The 20,754-nt window shown below is 47.3% G+C and overlaps 1 long non-coding RNA gene across 1 annotated transcript; it reads right to left on the minus strand.

Annotated features, from left to right (window-relative positions):
- Nucleotides 1-5,850: 5,850 nt before the first annotated feature.
- Nucleotides 5,851-20,442, minus strand: LOC103878130. Its single transcript, XR_004181127.1, has 2 exons — nucleotides 16,005-20,442; nucleotides 5,851-14,096 (listed from the first exon to the last, which is right to left on the minus strand). It is a non-coding gene; the product is annotated as an uncharacterized LOC103878130 (long non-coding RNA).
- Between the last annotated feature and the right edge of the window lie 312 nt (nucleotides 20,443-20,754).

The raw sequence follows: 20,754 nt of genomic DNA on the forward strand, positions 1-20,754 counted from the left end.
CATGATGATGTGTTATTTGGGTTCTGTCTCAAATCGAAGTATGTTTCTAATTGGGGCCGTCTTCTAACCATTCCACTCCCACCGCCATTCATCCTGTCCCTCCTAGCTCAGACCCTTAAGTATCCCCAGGCTTCTCCACTCCTAACCCATCACATAGATACTGCACAGAGGTATCCAGTGACATCACATTACCTACTGGATGAAGTCCACATTTCTTAGCCTGATACTTGAAGACCTTTTACAATTAAATCCCAACTTTCTTCCCCAAGCCTTTTCTATCGCCCTTCTTCAAATAACCTACTCTTAGTCAAGCCTGACCATTTCCCCTGTGCTTTCTGCTGTATTCCTAGTTCACTGTAGCTTGAAACACACTGTCCTGTTGAGATCCTATGCATCTTCCAAGGCCCAGCTCAGATATTACCCTTCCATGAAACTGTGCCTGATTTCTGCCCAGCTCTTATAGTCTTTATTATTACCTAACCTTGGGATAGCCACATTTAAGCATCTATATATACATGTGTCCAGTAGAAGATATATCTTCTACATCCCATGAACGCATATGTAGAGCTAAATAAAAACCCAAGTCCCAACAAAATATAAAATTTATGTAACTAGTAGGATTTGGTTGTTTCTGCAAAAATCATTGTTGCTTTCTCTGCAGATTTCAGTCGGATTGCTAAATTTCTCAGAGCAGGCTTCAGTGTTTCTCAACCGTGGCTGCACATTGCAATCACTGGGGGAGATTTACGGACACCTGGGTCCCATCCCTAGATATTTCCAGTGTAATTGATCTGGGATGTGGTTTGGCTGTAGGGATTTTCAAGCATCCTAAATGATTCCAATGTGCATCTAAGGTTGAAAACCCATGCATTAGTAAATCTCAAGCCCCACAGTCAATTTTTCTATATAAACTTTTAAAGATAGAAGTTAAAGGCTTATAGAAGAAAATTATGGCTTTCTTAATTCAGCCTATTAAATCAGAAAATTTCATTGAAGACTTAAGGTTTTGTCGTTTGGCTAACTGAACAACGCTATCTGTCAAATATAAAAATACTGAAACAATCTGTTTAATAAAACACTAGGTGAAAATTATATATGTATATATATGTGTATATATACATATATATGTATATATATTTTTTGAGGCTGGAGTGCAATGGCACGATCTTGGCTCACTGCAACCTCTGCCTCCCGGGTTCAAGTGATTCTCCTGACTCAGCCTCCTGAGTAGCTGGGATGATAGGCATGCGCCACCACATCTGGCTAATTTTGTATTTTTAGTAGAGATGGGATTTCTCCATGTTGATCTGGCTGGTCTTGAACTCCCGACCTCAGGTGATCCGCCCACCTCGGCCTCCCAAAGTGCTGGGATTACAGGCGTAAGCCACTGCACCCGGCCTGAAAATTATACTGACTATGAATAGAGCATTTTAGAAAATCTTATGTGACCTTGAGACTGTAATGTATTTTTTAAATTGGCATAAAATACATGGGGAGAGTTAGTTACTTTGTAAGGTAACTAACAATAAATCCGGAAGAATGCTGAAGGGACTTGAGATTAGAAGGAATATGAATTTGTGGTGTTAAAGTAGATTTTAGGGTTTGTGGGAAACAGGCAACTCTGTGTTATTCTAAAACTTAGTAATGTCTTTCAGCTAACATTTTAACCACGAATGAGCTTTTCTGCGTATTTTTAAATTTTGCATACTTGTACTTGAGTAGGATTTAACATGGAGTCTAATAACTTCCAGAAATGATTCAAAATTGAGTGATTGTACATACGGATTTTTTTTTTTCCTGGACTACACTGTTCTCATCAGAATATCCAGGCTCACTCAGAAAAGGTTACATTAATATGACTGATCCTTTGTAAATCGGAGCACTGCTGCCCTCCTGTGGACTGTTACGGCATTTGGCAATCCCTTCCTTACCAGCTCAAACTTAAGTCACTTTTCAGAAGTTTCCGTCATTGCTGTGATTCCCCAGAAGACATTTTAAACTTCATTTGGGATATGGTATAAGACTAGCCCTCTTCTTCTTCTGTGAGATCAAAATTATTTTTTATTTGACACAGGATCTCGCTCTGTCACCCAGGCTGGAGCTCAGTGGCTCAATCACAGCTCACTGCAGTCTCAACCTCCTGGGTTCAAGGGATCCTCCCAACTTAGCTTCCCCAACGGCTTTCGCATCTTGCCCAAGCTAGTCTTGAACTCCTGGCCTCAAGCAATCTGCCTGCCTCAGTGTTCCAAATTACTGGGGTTACAGGCATCAGCCACCACGCCAAGCCAAAATTAACATTTTTAAAAGAGTTTTAAATGCTGTCCCTTATTGCTTAAGTATAGGACAAGTATAATATTGTGGATCTGTGGTCAATAAACAATTTTTCCTTCCCTCTCACATACCAGCAGAATGTAAACCAATTGCCACAAGTATAGATAACATTTGAAAAAGCCACCCGTCCTGATTCCTGACTTGAAAGTACATAACCCAGGGAAACCTGTACAGAGGTAGTAAAACTGATGTTAGGAGACTCCACCTTCCTTTATAAGATTTACGTCTCTCATGTAGCTTTTTAAAAACCCACACTATTATAATATGGTGCAGTGGCAAACCCTGTGCTAAACTACTGTAAACAGGAGCCCCACTATCCTGGCGTTTGGGGCTTGTGGCTTCATTGAGAGAGAATTCAGAAACAAACGCTTGGAGAAGCACTTCAGAATGGCGTTCAGGAAAATTATCTATCTTCTGATTAACATACTTCACCTGAAAGAGTTCCTAGGAAAAATAGTCTGTAAATTTGTATTTAAGTTGGGACTCAGTGATTAGAGAATTCTTTGGTTAGGTTCCCATAGCATCATGCTTCTGAAATCTTAGTGTGCTAGCTGGTTACATGGTGATCTTCTTAACAGAAATTAGAATCAGAAGATTCAAAAGGTATCGATCGGTTGGGGCCTGAGGTCTGCATTTCTAATGAGTTCCTAAGAACTGCTGTTTGTAGTGGGCTATATTAACGGCCTCTAAAGATATCCAGGTCCTAAGACCTGGAACCTGTGAATGTTACTTTATATGGCAAAACGGTCTGTACAGATGAGATTAAGAAAATTGAAATAGGGAGATTATCCTGGATTATCCAGGTGGGGCCCTAAATGTAATCACAAGGGTCCTTCTAAGAGGGAGGCAGGGGGAGATTTGACTGTGCCAGAAGACAATGTGGACGCTGAAGCACAAGGCTGCCCTGCTGGTTTGGAAGACGGAGGAAGGGGGTGCAAGCCAAAGAATGCAGCTCTAGCAGCTGAAGAAGACCAGAAAACCTGCTCTCTCCTGGCGCTTCTGAGAGGGAGGGCGGCCCTTGCAGTCCAGTGAGCTGACTGCAGGCTTCTGACATCTGTAACTGTACGAATACATGTGTGTTGTTTTAAGACACCAGGTTTGTGGTAATTTTTTAGGGGAGCCACAGGAAACTAACACACCAGTGCTGGGGGCCCTCAGACCACACTAAGTAGTAAAGCATTTTAGGAACAAGACCACAGAAGAGAGGCTCTCAACTTGTTTAAAACAACAGTGATGTCCAGGCCCATTCCCAGACCAGCCAAAACCCGAGATTGTAGGGATGGGACCCAGGGAACACTAATTTAAAGACTCTTTGGGTGAACTGAACAGGAAGATAGGGTAGGGCACCATCATACTAGAATAAACTCAAAAGTACAACTTTTGTGTTCAAGGAAAACTCTCAAGTTCCATCGATGTATGGACACACTAGTCTGCCAGGTACTCTCCTGAACCTACACGCCAGCTTCTCAAAGTGAAGGTCTGGGTCAGTCTCTTACACAAAGAATTATCCAGTTCTAGACTTATTTCTGTTTCGCCTAAATTGGCCAAATATTTGACTTGTCTCATCCATGTTTATGAAGGACTCATTAGTGTTTACTTCCACAGGTGGGATTTGCCAGTCCAACTTGCATGAGGCTTGAAGGTGCTGTCAGTCTGATAAGCCTCCCCACTCAATAATTTTTTTCATTATATATTCACCAAGACCCGCTTATAAATTTACGGTTAAAAAATCTGGTAAAATTTAGATAAGCAGGACCCATGTACTACAAAGCGTTTTCTACCTAGGTTGATAGCATGGCTTCATAAACCTGATTCAAGATGTTATCTCTGGAAGAAACATTCTACATAATTACTAACTGATTGTGCAAAAACACCTCAGAATGGCAATTTTAGGTAAAGAGCTGTCTGCATCCAAATGAATAAAACAAAACAATCCTGTTTGAGAGGCATCCCAGTTACATTTTGCTTCTCATGACTTAGCAATGTGGCACTATTTAAGCATTCAATGAGTGTAACATAAACTGCTTTTATAGAAAAGACGTCTCAAAACATTGTTTTTGTGCTTTGATGCTGAATTCGATTTCGCACTTACTCATTTGAGGACTGGAATCAGGGCCTCCTGAGAGCAAAAATCTGTTTTACTTGTTTGTATTTGCAACACCTAGGCTGGAGCTTTGAGTGTGGTGGGTGGATCAAAAACTGTTTAATTGGTAGGTAGTACAACAGACCCCAAAGATGTCTAACCTATAGGTATTTAATACTATTGTAGCCTATCTCGGTGGGAAGTGAATAAAACAATGTAACTTAGGGTCTTAACACCACCACTTAGGGTCTTCCCACCACCACATCCTGGGGATTAGAACATGGGTTCTTCCATCAACAGCCTGAAATAGCACTGCAGCTGCAGTGAGGGGGTGCAACACATGTACTGGCAAGTGTTGCCAGCAAATGCTACTTCCGCCCCCCACTCTCAGCCCACTGGGCAGGGCAGCCATCTGGGGGAAGACTGTGGCAGGGGGTTGGGCTTAGAAATGGCTTCCTAGGTGGCTGATTTGCCATGATTTACTGCAAGCCACTGGCTTTAAAAGAGTTGTACTGCAGGTAGTTCATAGTCATGCACCTCCTGTGCAAAAAGCCTGATCAAGGGGCCACAGCCTGCCTTCCTGAAAATCCTACAAGCTTGATCCCCTATCAAGTCAAATCTGGCTGATCTCTGAATAGCTTTACAAAACTGGCTCACTGGGCCCAGTGCGGTGGCTCACACTTGTAATCCCAGCACTTTGGGAGGCTGGGGCGGGTAGATCACGGGGTCAGGATTCGAGACCAGCCTGGCCAACATTGTGAAACTCCGTCTCTACTAAAAATACAAAAATTAGCTGGGCATGGAGGCGCATGCCTGTAATCCCAGCTACTCGGAAGGCTGAGGCAGGAGAACTGCCTGAACCTGGGAGGCGGAGGTTGCAGTGAGCAGAGATCATGCCATTGCATTCCAGCCTAGGTGACAGGGTGAGACTCCGTCTAAAACAAAGAAACAAACAAAAACAGAAACAAAAAAAACTGGCTCACCTTGTTTTCAAGTGTTGACATAAACTAACAGTCAAAAGTATCACTCAATCTTTTATAAAACAAGTGAAATCAGTCTGTGCCCCTCCAAGGAACCATGTGACAGTATGTTCAGTTGAGCATAAGTTCCTTGCAGGAACAGTTGCTGGCAGAAGGGCTGTGTCTACAGCCCATGGGGAACCAAGGACAATTTTCCCATTCAGTAGGGAGCATCCCTCAGCCTTGATCTTCAACATTTCTTCTCTTCCCTAATCTGTTCTCTCATTTCATTTCTTGGCTCACAGAATTTCATTCTTGCCTTAATGGGTTTCATTTTTAATGTCTGTCTGGCTGTAACCTACTTTGAATTCTTTATGAAGTAGGCAAGATCTGCATAGCAAATTAATTTTTCAGGACCCACTTCTTATCATCACAGAATTATGAATGGGAAATAATAGATGAAAAACACAGACATGATCAACTGAACATAGTATTTATTAAGGTCAGGATGCATGAATAGACTCTTCTCAACAGAAAGATAATTCAACAGCAATCAATTTATAGAATTTAGTGCAGTACTACATTTCAGCAAAATGCAACTGAGAACATCAGATAAATTATAGTAATTTGTTTTTTAAAATCCATTAAACTATCTCTTACCTCTGCAATAACGTATCATACATGCAGTTAAAGAAGTTAGTAGGGAAAAACATGATCTTCCTTCCCCATGCTCTGCCCATCCATCTTCCAGGAAACCACAGGCTGCTGCCGCCCAGACTTGGCATGAGACTTCGAGGCTGCTGCTTTTCCCCCTACATCATAACCGATTTCAAATGGTGCTAGACAAAAACAGACTCTGAACACCAGGAGAAATCGGTCAGCCTGTGTAAGAGATGGGCCAGTGGTGCTCCCAGGGTCTGCACCTCGACAGTCCAGGTGGCAAGTCTGATTTCGGGTGCCCCGCAACTGACGGGGAATACTCCAGGGCATCCTCTAAGAGCAGACTGACGGTGCTGATGTGGACAAAATGGTCCTCCAGGTGTACTGCCCTCTCCCCTGCCCCATGACAACCAATACCCAATACATTGTTATCCAACAGAGTATGACAACTGCCACACTCAAAGGCCCTACCAACACATTCATGCTGGTAACGGCTGCTAGGAGTCAACAGAAATAGCATCACAACCTCTGCCCCTGCTCAAGCCACTGTGTTTATTTTAAACACAACCCCCTTCCCTACTGTCACTTCTCCCAAAACCCAACAAACTCAAGAGTGTATTTTGCTCTTCAAGTTCTTCCCTGGACTTCTCGAACAGACTCAAGTGGCAGGAGGAGAGGAGCCAGTCCCATGAGCAGCAGTTCCTCTGCAGTCCACCCTTGGCTGTGCTGCAATTCTTACTCCTAAAACACTGATTTCAAATGGTGCTAGATACAAAGATGGAAAAATCTAAGCCACCATGTGAAACCAGCTTCCAGAAGAAGAGGATCTCAATGAAGAAAGAAGGGAGATTCAATCGGAAGACCCAGCCTCTGCCCTGAGGAGAAATGTCTTCTTGCAGTTCTACTTGTGATATGACACAGTGCTCCATGGGAAAGGCACAAAGGAGGTTACACAGTGCTGCGCAAAGCAACATGAAAGTCACAGCTGATGCTTCAAATAGATGAGAGCAATACAAAACTCATTAATTCTAGGTTAATTCTATTTAACTTCATACCAGTCACCATAAGTTATTATATATGATGAAATAGCCAAAATTATCATTAAAATACATTAATATTTACATTCATACTTCCCTGCATTTGTATAGTATTTCACAGTATACAAAGTGTTTCCAGATATATTCTCTTACTTCATCAGGACACAAGCACCCTATCTGCCTGTGGAGTGAAGGTCCAGCTGCTACACAAAGGTGAGTTTCCACCTGGGCCAGGGCAACTCTTCTATGTGTCTTATTTGAGAAGAGCATGCGTTCCTCCTTCCCACCTCTTATGTAAGTATCAGAACATTCAAATATGACCCCGTTAATCTGCAATCTTATTTAACCTCTGATGTGACTTAAACTGGCACCCTATAATTGTATTAAGCAGATAATCCTCTAACATAAGAATTGAGTTTTATTTTCAAACTCTGCTTGAAAATAAGATTTGCACACTGTATTCCAAATTAGATTTCCCATCTCCTTACGGCATCATCTTTTTTGGTTGTCTGAAGCTAAGAAAATACGTGTATTTCCTCTGATACCATAACCAAGAGAAAAGAGACAGGGTAGAAACTGTGTATTTTAGGTTCCCTACCAATTATTCCGGCCTCCAGATACAGGCTTATAATTTTTATGGTTCCTGGCACTAACAGTATGTGTTGCTAGAAGGAGAAGTAAGAAATAGAATTTGAACATCAAAAGTTGTGATATTTAATTCTCACAACAGTCGTATGGGGCAGATATTATTCCAATTTTTGCAGAAGAAATTCATCCTTAATGAGGCTAAATAACTTGTCTGCAGTCACACAACCAATAAATGCAGATCCCAGGTCTAACTCCAAAGACTGCGTTTCCACCCTTGTACCCACTGCAGCCTGCTCCATAACTTGACTATCATCTCATTTTGTTCTTGAACTTCATTAAGAACAAAACAGGGTGGGTGGGGCAGGAAATTCCTAGGTGATACTTCTGCACTGATTGGGATCATACTGACTACATAACACGTTATACTTAGGTGGAGACAGGAGCACGATCTGGGTTCTGCGAAGGCTGGGTGGTCTGGGGCAGCTTGTTTTGTTCTCCTGCTCCTCTAGCTCCTCTGCTGTCTTTCCCCAGCATGGCTGTGGCTGTGGGAAAGACGCCAAAGATGAACCTGCAACAAGCGATTCTGTCACCAGCACTAGGCTCTACGGCCCATGGTGGGACTTGCCAGCCTCAGTCACAGGTGGGAGAGCCGGGGCAGATATGCACACAAGGGCTCTCACTGATGACAACTGCAGCCAACACCTGGGGCTTGTTAACCAGGTAACAGCCTGGTTGTAAGGTCAGGAGTGAGTGTTTAAGGACAGTTATTACTGGGAGTCCAAATCCTGTAAAATGAGGGGATTTGATGAGATTCTCACTTTTCCGCTTTTCATTTTAGCCACTCTTCCTTATCAACTTCTAGTTACCAGTATCCACAAACCCCCTCCTATAAGCCCTCACACAGGTGTTCCGCGGTGATCAGAAAGCACCTCCCTCCATCGCAAGGCCCTGCTTAAGCTGTTGTCTCTTCTGGAATATTCTCCTTCACCCTCCCTTAGCTACCACCCCTCAGCCCCGCCCCCACCCCCCACCACTCCAGGGAACTTCAGTCATCCTCCCCTCAGCTCAGGAAAGCCTCCCTGAGTCTAGCCCGGCTTGCTAGAAGGTTAAGTGGTCCTCGCCAGCCTCAAGTTCTTTCCTTCAGTAGCCACTTATCTCACTTGGTCATCAGTGTGATTATTTAACGTCTCTCCTGCTACCCGTAAGGGACCATTCGGAGTCCAGCAGAGGGGCTGTGCATAGCAGGGGGCCACTGCCACTGAGGGAATTAACAGAAGCCAGAGTCTGGGTCCCCACTCCTGGATTCTAAAATTTAACTCTTAACTCTCTGGAAGAAGAGATAAGAAGCCATTAACAATGCATCACTTTAATTAAACACTCTAAAAGAAGTGGAGAAAAAATCACGTTAGTATTGAAATCCTTTGCCTTTCCAATTCCACTGGTTAAAAGGGGTCCTTCAGGTCTCAGCCCTCCCAATAGAACCAGTTTTCTCCTCTCAGAGTTAGCTGAGCAATGACTCTTCGCTGAAGCAAGCTGGTGGCTGTTCCCTGCTAGGAAGCAGCCAGTTAGTTTGACAAGGGCTGGAAGGGGCTTGCTCTCCTTGGTACCATGCCTGAAGGCCACCTACACCTGTAAGAAGGCAGCCCGTGAAAACCCCGGCCTGCTGCCATCCAAGGAGGGTGACGGGTTTTACCCACCTCAGCCTAATGACTCCAAACAAACCGGCCGAGGGTGAAAGCGTTGGCATGGCTGTCTGGGGAGGAAAACCACCCACCCAGAAGGGTGGGTATGTCAGTCTTGTGAGTGCTGCCATGCAGGGAAAAGGTGTGGGAGCTATACTCCAGCCTGGTCCACTTCTGTCCCCACATTCTACCTGGAGGTTTCTCCACCTCACACCAGGGCATTCATCTGCCTGGGCACACAGAGAATCAGAACACAATGGTTTTAATACCTGCTTGGCCCCAACTCTGAGAACAGGGACCTGCCACTTGCCCTGAATGGGCCTCAGTGTCTTCACATGTAAAGAGAGGAGGCTGAGGTAGGCTGCTCAGTGGGCTCAGGCAGGAAACCTGAGACAGAGAAGTGGTAACAGCAGGCAGCAGAAATACAGTGTCCTGGAGAGGCCGTACTTTGTCTAAATGCATGCAAAATCAGATACATTAAAATAACCCTAGCCAGGTGTGATGGCACACACCTGTAGTCCCAGCTACTCAGGAGGTTGAGGCATGAGAACTGCTTGAGCCTGGCAGGCAGAGGTTGCAGCAAGCTGATACTGTGCCACTGTACTCCGGCCTGGGCTACAGAGTGAAACCCTGTCTCAAACCAAAACCAAAACCAAAACCAAAACCCGTGCAGGTCAAACACATCTGAGGGTTAAATACAATCTATAGGCTGTTGGTTAAAAACAGTTTGGAGATGCAAAGACAGCTTCTGCTTCATTCTGTAAATGATGCTTTGTCTTTAAAGCCTAGCATGGTACGTAAAAAATAACACTGGAAGAAAATGGGAAGGTGAAGGAATTCTCGTTTCTGAAATCTACAAGCAAACCCACTGAACAAACAGACACTGGCCCCCAGTTGCCTAACCCTGCTTGCTTGTGCTGCGCTACCACACTGTGTGCAAATCCAGAACGTGGGAAGGTTCTGCCAAGGCAGCGCTGGGTGCTGAGTCACAGCTACTTACGTGACTGATGTGTGTTCCAGCCAGATGGGGGGAGCCGGAAGCCAAGCCCAGATGGCCATCTTCTTTCCTCTGGGAATGCTGATTTCAGGGCTCCTGGCAGTAAGGAAGAGCTCATCTTGGTAAGAGAGGGGCCTGGGGAAGGCTCTTTTGTAAAAGGGGAATGTCTTGCCCTCAAGAGACAGTCCCAGGCCATTGCATGTATAAACTGAAAGGGCAGCCCAGCTTCCTGTCATTCTAGGCAGCAGCCTGGACATTCTGTCTTTAGCTGCCGGGGTGGGGGCTGTGAATCAGAGGGAAGGGTGACAAAAGGAAGGGTATATACATGAGGGGTCAAGGGTGGGCAAGAGGGAGCATGGAGTTACTGGCTGGCCCAAAGTCCCCAGAAACCTCCATTAGGCTCTTCCTTTCTGGCAGGGTGGCCTTCAAAGGAGGACTCAGAACCCAGGGACCACTGCATTTCCCAGGCCCTGAGCCCCAGTGTGGGAACCACATCCTCCAAACCCACAGTGCCCCTCAAACTGCCACTCAGGTAACAACGCAAGAAGTAACAGCCTTCCAAGCCTATGTGGACCCAGTATCAGTTTTTCTGGTTTCCCCTAGGTCAGAGGTATGGAGGTCTATGTTCCTAGGCAGCTGCACTCCTAAAAGTTCAGTTTTCCGTCCATCCCTTAACACTACTGACAAAAAGCCTAGACTCAGTCCAGGCACAGGGCCCCTGGTCGGGATTGCTGGCTGGATAGGAGGATGCACCAAGGTTACCCTGCCCCTGGGATAAGCTGGGGGGACAGCAAAAGACAGTGGAGGGCAAAGGGAAGGAGGAGGAGTGGAATGAAGACTGGGGCTCGGGTGCCTCCACATCCCCCCAGTAGAAGGGCTCAGCTCTGGCACAGAAGGATAGGCATGGCCCTGAACTGCTTTCAAGGAAGCTAGTGCTTTCCACGAGAGGAAAAATGAGCATACCAATGGTCTATTACACAAACACAATGCCCACCACAGAGTTCACGGGTCCAAACCAATGCAGATCCAAAGGCAAACCAACGCTGCTCCCTGGTCATTCCTAAATTATCTGCTTGACTCAGTGAAGATGGACTCAAAAGTGAAACCACAGTCTCAGGTGAAATCTAACTCTGGAGGTAGGGAAGGAGACGCCCCAAAGCCCAGCTTCCGCACCTCCCTAAGGCAGAGCTGGTGACCACCTCCTTCAGCCACCAAGAAGAAGTAACTAACAGACGCAGTATCCTACCAGGCACCACATTCACAAGACGGCATGGCTGCTCTCGCTGGGAGAAGCACGTTCCTGTTCCCAAGAGCTCCTCCAGAGGCATGCCCCAGCCTCTGCAGCACAGCCTCTGCTCCTCCCTGGAGGGAGAGCACAGCATCTCAAAGGAGAGAGCATTTCAACAAGTCAAACACCTTCCCCAGAGCAGAGCACAGCCCGAGGGGGGCACCAGGAAGCCCAGGGTGCTTCCTGAACTAACCTCTGACTGGCAGTTCTCCCCAGTACCTGGGCACACACCTGGTCCACACACATGGACTGGGCACACCCTGTGACATGACGTGGTTCCACTTCCCTAATAGAAGGGAAGGAGGCTGGGCCAGACAGAGGGTAGGTTGGAGTCCAAAGCCAACTGCGAGCCCACTTTCTCTCCTTCTCCTTTGGCTGGCCCAGCTGGTAGCTGCACCTATGGTGCTATTCCAGCCTCATTCTGCTATCAGGACCTCTGTCTGCCAGGCTCAAGAATAGTGAGTAGCAGAAGGGAGGAGGAGGAAAGAGGAGAAAGGAGGGAGGAGAGAGGAGGAAGGAGGGTAAGAGGGAGGGAGGGGCTCGGGAGAAGAGGTGGAGGAGGAAGTTTCACAGTCTAGTGCATTCCCATCAGATCAGAGAGAGGGGAACATGTGCAACTTCCCTTTTCAAGCGTTTCTCTGCCCCCCCTTTTGTTTCGGTTCCTTCCCCTCTGGCCTGGGGATGGTGCGGCTAGTGGGCTATGCAGGGGCAGGCGCCCAGGTACCCAGCCAACTGGGCTCTCGCCCGGCTCCATCTCAGGCCTGGCACGCTCCCTCGGGCCGTTACCCGGCATGCCCTTCTCCTTGTCAGGGAGGCCGCGCCCTCTTGTTTTCAAAGTTTTATAACAGTATTGTTTGTTGTCCAGCAGATTAAATTCTTTGGAGGCTGGGGAGTGGGGGGAGGGTGAGTGACAGAGAGGAGGGAAAAGAGAGAAGGAGAGAAAATACAAATCACTTCTATTAGGCCCAAAAGATTAAATGAGTTCGCTTAACACAAAGTCCACCTGTCTTGAGAGAGGCTAGTGGCCAGGAGCCTGCATTCCCTTCTTCTCTGTCTGGGCTTGTCATCTCTGGCCCCCTAGCAGGGTACGTACAGTCTCAAACTTCCAACACCACTCCTTGGGTCAAGGTGAAAAGCAGTACCAGCTAATAAGATTGGAAGATGCATGTGTGAGCACCACCCACCAAGCAGGACACATGACGTGGGGTCGAGCAGGTCCCTGCAAGGACACTCTTGACTCTCATCTCAGGCATCCGGCCGAAACAGTACAGGGCTACGGGGGAAGGGCGTCTGCAGGCAGCTGCCGGAGCCCTTGTCTCAGAGATGGCTGGTGCCTGCTGTAAGCCAGTGGTTTGTTTACATTTGAAATCAAAGTCACACATTCATTGATGCCAATGACACTGGAAGAACTATACCCCAAGGAAATAACACAACTGCATGCATAAATAAATATTCATGTAGACCTAAGGAATAAGAAAGAGTGGGAAATAGGAACGAAGAGAGACAAAAAGTCAATATATAATAAGCATGATCTTACAGACAGGGCTCATTTCACCATCCTCAGCCTTTCAGGACTTTTGATGCTAAATCTGTAGGTGGTGATGACACAAAAGAATATATGATTTTCCACATTTAATACAACTCTCATTTAGCCACTAACTGATTTATTTCAGACTCTGGGTTACCTCTAAATAGTAGGCCCATTTGAACACATCCCTGTGTCTTTAGTATAGCATGCAACGTGGCTCCCAGAGTTGTGGGCCTGCCCTGGGATGTTCCTCTCCCACCTCCTACCTTCTTCCCAGCAAACTATGTCTGGCCCTGCGTCCTCTACATGGCCCTCCTCCCTCCGCATCATAGGATTAGAGCAGCTCAGGGCTCTTTCCTGGAAAAGATGAGGGACAACATGACTTTCTCTTTTTTTATATGCAAGTAACACCAGTTTCTTAAGATCAGTGCCAGAAGTTCTCTCTGCAAAAAGAAACAAGGTCAAAGTTCCAGGCTGGATGCCTACACTGGTGTACCCTGCCCATGTATCCCCTCAATTCCATCCAGCTTGGGCCTGTCTTGAAGGCAGATGGGAAAGATGGAGAGAAATGCCTGCTCTAGATCCTGGCACCCAGACCTCATGCTGTTCCAGGGACCATCTCAAAGTGCCACAGACTCTGGACTGGGAGGATCCTGTGGCGGACACCCAGTCTCCTACCTCAAATAAAGAAGCTTCATCTTTCCTCAGGAACCCTCAGCAGAGGTGATGCACAGTTCTCTCAGAAGTCTAACCCAAATCACTCTCCTTGCTGAAATTCTGCCCATTCTCTTTTCCATCCTTCAAGTGAACAGAATGAACTGGGTCCAACATGGGTCCAACATGACAAATCTTCACACATGAAGCTACAGAAGGCTTTATCCACTAAAACAATTCCACTGTGGATTCCCCATCACAGGGTTTCTGTATGAGCCAAGGATGTATTCTGGAAATACAAAAGGACGGACATTCAGAGACACATATGCATGCTGCCCTGTCCAGCCTCAATCGCCCTAAAGGAATATCCCCAGAAAAAGTCTAAACCATCGTGGCTAAATCAGCTGTAAATAAAGATAAACCATTATTTCCCCCTTCATACAAATTCCAGGTCTATTTAAACAAAGGTCACTCAGAGGGCTAACTGGCCAAGAAGTCCTGCTGTCCAATACTCTGCCTTAGCAGCCCTTATAAAGACTGGGGGGTTATGCTCTGCCTTTAAGGAAAACTGACACCCATGAGTTCTCTTACCCACCTTTCTCTCTGTGGGTAAGCCCTACTTTTTCAAGTCAATCATGAAGGAGACACTCAGAGCTGAAGCCAGTCTTTGTAGTCCCTTACTTTACATTGTACATTAGCCAAGGCTTCCAGCAGCCGCTGTACATTAGCCAGCAAACAGGTAGCATACACACAACATGCATGCTGGGCAAGGCTCAGGGCATCTCTTACAAAGGTGTTGAAAAAATCTCAAAGACCCCACACTGGGCCTCATCTCTAAGTGAGCTGCACTCAGATGCATGCCTGTGTGCATAGGCATGAGGTGCCATACAGATGTGTCACAGTGGTTTGATGCATCACATATTCCAGAAGCTTCCAAATACAGGAAACCTCTCCAAGAATACATGGTGAGTGGCTGGCTTCCCAGCCAAGAAGTGCAAGCCAGTTCTCACAAGAGCTCCAAGAAGTCTGAAGAATCAGAGAGTTGGAGGACCTGGACATGCTGAGGTTTCATTTCCCATTCAACATATAGAAAAGGAATCTCTAGGCCCTCTAAGGCCTTCAGAAATTAAGGAAACTGCCAAAGACTCCACTCCCCTACTCCTGTCGCTGACCCACTAGTCAGAACCCCAAGAAAATGACAGCTGAAGTCAGAGGACCTGAATGGGAGACCCGCGAGAAGCAGCTACAAGCAGTTAGATCTTGGCAGGATGGACTCTCTGGCTGAGTTTTACCAACGACAAGGATAAGACCACCTACCCTCTCAGGGCTGTGTGAGGACCAAATGAGCCAGCAAGTGTGAAAAGAACTATGAGCTGACACGATGGTTATTACTCAATTCCTCTCTTGCCTGAGTCCTAGCCCAGATCGCTGTTTGCTATTCCATACTGGCAGTGGGGTGGCACTCAGCTATTATTAATCCCAGGTAAACATCCCACAAAGCGGCAAGCAGATAGTGTCTTGGAGAAATGTAGCTATTTTAAAACTCTACATTCTGCTTAGCAGATTGCATGATGTGCCCCCTCAGCCCCAGGGGCTCCTACCCACACAGCCTTGCAGAAGTGGTGTATGTCTGGGAGTAACACTGCCGTGGAGAAGCTAGGCCAGAGTCCCAGCCACTCCTAGCCCCAGTCTGGCTGGGCCTGGGACTTTTGGCTTCCCTGCATGTGTTTTATTTTGCTATCTTTTTAAGCGTGACTCAAGACTAAAAAGCCAAAATGGAACCAGTGGCTCCGAGATATTTTTAAAATTTTTTTCATTGTTTCTTTTCAAAATTAAATTTAATTTTTTAGTCGAGGGCCTCAAAACACACATGAAAAGAGAAGGCTAAATATAAAGGAAAACTTCCTGAAAGCAAGGGGCACAGACTCTCCCTCAACCCACAGCTGCATTCTCTCTCCAGGGTTTTGGGCCAGACAGGATGGAGCATCTCTCCCAGAGCAGGAGAGCAAGCCCCCCAGCAGCTCCCACATAACCCCATCTCCAACAAGCCTCCCAGGAGAAGCCCGTAGCCATGTCCCCTGCCACCCGGTGGATCCTCATCAACACCTTCGCGAAACCTCCAGCCCTCTGCTTCCACTTCTGGGAGGTTCTTTAAAATCTACCTCCTCCCACCCACCCACCCTAATTCTAACCGTACCTCTTCAGCTGCTTTGAGACAGGTCATCAAGATCCCTCCCCTTCTCTTGTGGAAACCTGGGCCTAGTTTTCCTCATCTTGAATTACTGGCTAAGGAAGATCTCCATGAACATTCAGGGAGGCCCCAGGATAAAGCTGGAACCTCCAAAGAGATTCTGATTCCATCCCCTCATTTCACAGATAATGAAACTGGAGGTGAAAGGACGAGAGTGAGTGAGTTTTTACCAACAAGAGCTAGGACCAGAATCAAGGTCTGCTGACTCCTCAACACAGAGCAATACAAACCCCACTTTCCTGACCCTCCTCCTCCCTGAGCACCCCCAACTACACTACCTCATCCCTGTGCAACTTCAGACCTCTGGCAGCAGATGGCAGTGTGTGCAGTCTGATGGGTCAGCTGTCCACGATCAGCCAAGGAGCGAAGAATCACATGGCCTGACTCGCAGGTCCGCTGTCTCTTCCACCAAGTAAACAAGTCCCGAGCCCTGGAGCTACATGCGCTGAACACATGACACATGCCTGCCCTGTCCCCAGCACCACCAACCTGCCTCTGCCTCTCAAGACACAGAGCTCAACCAAGCATCTGGCACAGGTCACTTCTCTATGCCTGGTGCCCATCCCTTCCCTATCGCGAGACCATTAACTCTGGGAACGGCTTGTCCTGGCAGGACAGGCTAAGTTCAGAACCAGCCCCCTGCAGGAACATTTGACCAGTGGCTCGGCAAAGATCTAACCTGCATGTTTCCCTGTGTTGCATGGCAAGTATGGGGCACAGTGGCCAGCCCGAGAAAAGAAGTCAGCTGATGCCTAGGAGGGCATGAGGCGGAAAGCCAACGGCAACCGTGGCAGACAGGAGAGAACCGGTCTGCTGGAGACCAAAGGCTTGACATCTACCCCACCTTGATCCCTGACTCATGACAAGTTCCTGTAAGCTATGGGGACCTTGGATGGATTTCCCTAGGAAAAAAGAGGGGGTTAGTTTGTGCCGGTCCTAACTCCCTGAAGGAAAGCTCAATTGATGTGGCTGCAGGTGGCTGAGCTCCTAAGTCTCTAGATTCCTCTGACTATCATCTGGATTCTCCTCCTTATGTGTGTGGGGGTCCCCCTTTTCATCCCCACACAATCTCCATAGATGTCTATCCTGTACATTTTTGAATTCTTTTTAAAAATCATTATTAGCGGTGTCTCTCCACACTAGAATGTATGCCCCAGGAAAGCGGAAACTTGACTTTGTTGAGTTCTGCATCTCCAGCGCCTGGCACGGCCCCTGGCATATAGCAGAGGCTCCATACACAGCAGCAGACGCCATGTACTGGCCTTACTCAGCTCTGCCTGTCCATGGCTACCAAAGGGCATTTGCGTCTGCCCTGCCTCCCCCAAAAGGAATGTGGCACAACTGTCCCCAGTGACTGGAAAGTTCCTCTGGGTGTCTGCCTTTTCGCTCTAGTTCACATCAGTCCCCTGAGGATCTTAGTTCACAAAAATGTCTGACTTCAACCCAAAAGAGTAAGGAGAACGTAGAGGCTTTGGAATAAGAAGTGCATGCATTTAAATCTCAATAACCTCACTTACCAAATACATAACCTTGGGTTAAGTCACTTAATCAGTTTCTTTAACTATAAAAGGGAAGTGACCCCTATGTCATATGGTTGTTCTGAGGATGAAATCAGATAAGGAGAGGAGGGTCCTTAAAAAAGGTCAGTTTCCCTTGGACCAAAAACTCTGATGCCCATCTCATAACTTCATGCCTCATTACAGACCCTGATCGGGGCACCATCCTGCCTTCAGTATCAGACACTCAGATGCAAATCCTTCACAGGAGATGTACACATCCATCCTGGGCCACGATAGGCAGCCCTCGCTGAGCACTGGACTTGTCCTCCCACACCCTCCTGGACTTGCTCCTGTGATCTAACCACACATACCACCTTCCCACGTGGCTCTATCTGCCTCCACATCCCCAATCCATCCCCACAGGCTTGACACTATGGCACCGGGCTCTGCACAGGCCATGGGGCCCTGGAGGTGTTCTCTGGCTTTATCAGTCCACGAGCAGTTCTTGGGGAAGGAGCCAGCAAGAAAGCAAACTCAGTCCATGCTTTCCTCACAGTCACTCCAAGTCTCAGAAAAGCAAAGCAAAATGAAGGCCTCCCACAGACAGCCAGCTGGTAGGGAACGGTGGTATCTCTTACATATCTCAGAGGGAGGTAACATGCCCAAAAAAAGTGACCAGCACAAGGTACAGATCCTCTCTAAAGCTGTAGCTGCAGCCTTAGGGACACTCGAGCCAGGGGACAGAGCCAAGATATGCATTAAACAATTCACAGAGCTGACCGGACCAGGATTCAATGGAATAGAGAAGGTGCTGACCAATCAGGGCCCCTGGCAGGGCCTCTCCCTCACAACTCCCAGCCAAGCCATACCACCTTGGCTCCAGAGCCACCAGCTCTGTTAACCTCTGCTGGATCCCAGATGGAAAGGCCCCATGCTGCCTCCTGGCTCCCAGACCTCAGAAATTCAAAGGTCAAGAAAAAAGTGCCAGATATGTCGGCCCCTCTCTCAGGGGATACCAACTGTTCTGCTATCCTCATTGGCAACACACAATGCCCCATGTCATGTGTGTAGAACCCAGGCTGGTGAGCAAGGAGGAAAAGAACCAGATGAGGGACAAAAATAGGAAAATCAGCAGGGAAGCACCAATCCCAATTCTGGAAACATCAGAGGCCACAGAGATAACTGCATGACCAGGAGCAAAACCAATCTCCCCTTTACTTCCCACCCTGGTTTTCCCAATCTAACCAAGGACAGGGCTATTTGTGGGAGTGGGGGTCACGAAGAGCTATGCCCAGGGACGCACTGCACATGTGAGGGCTGAGACTCCCAAGCACAGCCAGCAGCCAGGGCTGGCCAGACTCTAGCCAATACTTCTTGAGGGACTTGGCTCTCTCCTTTCAGTCTCCCCAGCTGCACCCAAGTCGGCATCTCTCCACTCCAACACCCCCTGCCATCCCTCACTGCAGTACTGCTGGAGGGCTGAGAACTGTCAGGGTCCTTGAAGGAAGAGACACCAGATTCTTCCCAACAGCCCTGGATCCCTCAGGCTACTCACAGCCAACCTAGAGACTCATCTCAAATGGACAGAGGAGAGTAAAAAATAACAGGAAGCAGAATTGGTTAGTCTTCCCTGGATAGCAACGGGAGCAGCTTAGGAAGATGAACCCCCCATCCCCACCGAAACATATGAGCAGAGAGAGGCGACCACTGTGTGGCCAGAGGTAGGATCCCATAGGTACCTCTGAAAATTACCCAGCATAATTCCTTTTATCTTTAGAGCCCAGACCAATCTGCTGTTGGCTAATTTCAACTGGCTTTACTGGCCAAGAATGCTGTAGTCATCTACTCGATAGGAGAGAGACTTCCAAGTGATGTGCGGGCACCAAGAGTCTGCTTTGTGAATTGTATCAATGATGCCACTGATCTCCCCGATTCTGCAGGCCACCATCATTTTTCATTTTTAATCACCACTGCTATCATTGTGACCGGCAACAAGTGAGGCAGAAAAAAAGCATTTCTTTGTCAACTTCCTAGAGATGCTTTGCAATGGCTTACTGGACCAGGGTTTTTTTTTTCTTTTTTCTTTTTTTGTTTTTAAGGCAAAGGTAATGAAGGCCTAGAGGAAGAAAGTGGCTCATTCAAAGAAACCCCAAAATTAGGGAGAGTCCTAAAGCTCACTGCTCAGCCCAGTCCAAACTCTAGACCACCAACCTAGACTAAGCCCCATCAAGGCAAAATGTATCTAGAGTTAAGACAGGCTATCCACTGAGACTATACAGGGGAGAGAATCCCCAGGCACCAGGAAGGCTCCCAGGATTACAGAGGGGTTAAACCCAGAACCTCTTGCTGGATGCTGGAGCCAAGGAGAGTTTCTATTCAGTTACTGTGGGAGGCCCAAATGCTCTGCCAACTGCCACACCCAGCAATACTACCCAGCTATCTCCCACACGTCCACACAGCCCGACCACTTCAGCTGCCCATCCTGCCCCCAACCCTGTGCTGGTTACTAACCCCATTCACAGAAAAGCCAGAAGGAGGAGAATGCAAAAAAGAGAACAATTGTTTGGGAGATTCTGAATGGAGACGTCTGAGGATTCCCCAACGGAATAAGAAAATGGTGTTCACGGGAAGGAAGGAGAATGGGGAAGGCTGGAGGGAGCAGCCCACGCTGGACTTACCTGGGAGGTAGAGAGTGGTTAAATCCTATTTCCTTGCTGCATCCAGTTTCCAGTAAGCAGCCTGGTGATGATTCACTGACAAGACTGGAGTCATGTGACATCAGTCAGCACTTGTGGTCACAAAACCACAAAAACTGGTGGCTCAACAGCACCTATGAGAGGAAAGAGGGGAATATCCAACCCACCCTGCCCTGAACCAGCCAGCACAACATGCTCACCCACCACCAAAACTCCTCCAGAGGACAACTGAGCCCTCTCTGCCCAACTGGAGCCAGATCTCCAGAAACCCCAAACAGGGGTAAGGATGAAGAGTAGACACAGATCCAGGATGCCAATCACTGTGTTTGCCCTCATATATCCTAAAGAAAATCAAAGGGAGGAGGAAGTGGTAGAGGAAGGCAGGGAATGCAAGAGGTCCGAAAGAAGGAAGAGAGAGGTCAAAAGACATCCTTGGGCAAAGCATGGCAAACAGGAAACCAGGAAGAGAAAGCGGAGGCTGGTCTTTGATGTAGGGCACAA

The sequence above is a fragment of the Papio anubis genome, unplaced genomic scaffold, assembly GCF_008728515.1.
Source record: "Papio anubis isolate 15944 unplaced genomic scaffold, Panubis1.0 scaffold107, whole genome shotgun sequence".
NCBI classification, from domain to species: domain Eukaryota; kingdom Metazoa; phylum Chordata; class Mammalia; order Primates; family Cercopithecidae; genus Papio; species Papio anubis.